We start from the raw sequence: 2752 nt of genomic DNA, 5'->3' as shown, positions 1-2752 counted from the left end.
CCACTTTTAGCTTCATTTTTGCTTTCATCTGGGCCTCAACACAACAAAAATGCGGTACTGTTCTTTCAATGAACACACTCTACAAAACAAGACCCCTACCCACCCAGTACCCTACAGCTCAACATAAAAACATGGCTTTACTTCTTATACTTTGTTTTTATACTTTTCTGCTGGATGGTTAAGACCAAGATAAAGCAAGACCTACGCAACATGAGTTGTAACTTTTGGATTTGATAAGGTCAGTCAAATCCCCTCAGGATTTTTCCTGAGATCCTGTACTTCAGAGTGTAGATCCTTTGTCAATGTTAGCCATGTGGATGAATCATGGCCATTGCTTGACAAATGTGCTCCCCATGAAAGCCTGAGAGAATGTTTTCTCTCTATATGACTCTCCTTAGGCACATCCTACATCATCGATCACTTTCTTCTTTGGCCCTTCATCACTTTCTTCTTTGGCCTTTAATCTCCTTCATCAGAAAATTTGGGACACTACCGAGTTACATGACGTTACAGTACAAGTTCTCATATGTCCTGAGTCTTAATTGACCTCGGAAGGCTAGGGCCAAAATGTTGGCTTTCCTTGCGGTCCTCCTTTTTCTCTAATTTTGGTCTGCAAACTTAGGTTTTTAGCCCTCCAGAAGAGAAGCTTATTGTTATTACCATACAACCTAGGCTGTTAAGCTTAACCTCATTATCTGTCCGAATTTGAAACATCTTAGGCATAATATGTAACAGGTATTTTTCATCAGGTATTTTGATATGTTGAACTTTAAGTCCCTAGAGAATATGATGAAAAAACATTTTAAAAAACTAAATATATATTTTAAAAATAGGCATAAAGAATTATACAATTTTTATATTTACACATAAGTCCAGAAATCTAACCATATACAACCTTGTAGCAGGACAGTCCCGCAACATTCCTTTTCCTGTCTCCTGCCTTCATAAACCACCCCCTTCTTTTTGAAAAATCATCTACCAGAGAGACAGCACGGCAGCAATTGGCATGTCATGACAAGCAGCCCGTACTCAGTAGACCAGAATGACAGGCACTCCAAGCATGAAACTACTATTATAAATTTCCATCTTCAGTGCAGTTGCTTAGTTCACAAGTGTCTGTATACATAGTTAGTCAGGGTGAGAATCTTTCCACTTAACTGCTGGATTCAAAAATCTTCTGAAGATTCTCAGGATCATTGCCTTACCCATCTTCTACATATAACTGTATGACTTGCCACTGTCATTATTCCTAGCTCTTCTCCTTGCTCTCTTTTCGTTGTCTAGTCCTCAAGTTCTTGCTTTCCTTTTAGTTGTATTATGCCTTTCTTTTGTATTTCTTCTACTAGGGAAGCTATACGATATTTACACGTGTGTGTCTGGTTTATTTCACTTATGAGTATATCTTCAAGTGGCATCCACTTCAATATAAAGGCTTCGTATTTATTGTTCTTTATAGCTGAGTAATACTCCATTGTATAAAAATATGACATCTTTTTCATTCATTTCTCAGGTGATGGGAATCTTGGTTGTTTCCAAAATTTAGCTACCACAAATTGTGCTGGTATAAACATAGGCACACATATATCACTATGATACGGTGTTTTCAGATCCCCCAGGACAATTCCCAGTAGAGGAATCGCTGGGTTAAATGGGATTTCCAGTCCAACTTGTCTAAGGAGTCTCCATACTGATTTCCATAATATGGTTGCACCAGTCTACATTCCCATCAGCAGTGGAGAAGGGTTCCTTTTCCCCACAGCCTCTCCAACATTTGTTGTTGGGTGATTTCTTTATAATAGCCATCCTTTCTGAGGTGAGATGATGTCTCAGTGTTGTTTTAATTTGCATGGATGGCTAATGATGTGGAGCATTTTTTTATATATTTATTCGCTTCTTTAATTTCATCTTCTGAGAAGTGTGTGTTCATCTCAGATGCCCATTTCTGGACTGGGTCTTTAAATTTTGGGGCCCTAGTGTTTTTTAGTTCTTTATAAATTCTAGAGAGCAGACCTTTGCTTGAGTACTTACTTGTCATGATTTTTTCCAAATTTGTGGGTTGTCTTTTCACTTTGTTGGTAATTTCTTTTGACATGAAAAAACTTCTCAATAAGAGCAGGTCCCAGTTGTTAATTCTTTCAAGTGTTTCCCGTGTGATTTGATTTTTGTTCATAAACTCTTTGCTTACCCCTAGGTCTTCAAGAGTTCCTCCTACTTTCTTTTCTAGGAGATTTAGTGTCTCTGTTTTAATGTTTAGATCTTTAATCCATTTTGACATTAGCTTAGTGCATGGTGATAGGCCTGGGTCAAGTTTTAGTTTTTGGCATGTAGAGAGCCAGTTTTTCCAACACCATTTGTTAGAGAGGCTATCATTCTTCCAGTGAGTATTTTTGGCCCCTTTGTCAAAGATAAGGTGGCTGAGTATGTTCATAGGGGCTTCAGCATCATCTAATCTATTCCATTGATCCTCAGGTCTATTTTGTTGCCAGTACCATGCTGATTTTATCACATTTGCCTTGTAGAATAATTTCCGGTCAGGAATTGTAATGCCTCCTGCCTTGTCTTTATTGCCCAGGATTGGCTTTACTATGCTAAGTCTTTTCTGGTTCCAAATAAATTTTAGGAATGATTTCTCTAGCTTTCTGATGTATGCTGGTGGTAGTTTCATAGGGATTGCATTAAATCTGTACAGCAATTTTGGGAGTATGGCCATCTTCACAATGTTGGTTCTTCCTATCCAGGAGCATGGAATATC

The sequence above is a fragment of the Octodon degus genome, unplaced genomic scaffold (genome assembly GCF_000260255.1).
Source record: "Octodon degus isolate 3935 unplaced genomic scaffold, OctDeg1.0 scaffold00038, whole genome shotgun sequence".
NCBI lineage: Eukaryota > Metazoa > Chordata > Mammalia > Rodentia > Octodontidae > Octodon > Octodon degus.
Note: the sequence above shows the minus strand (reverse complement) of the source record.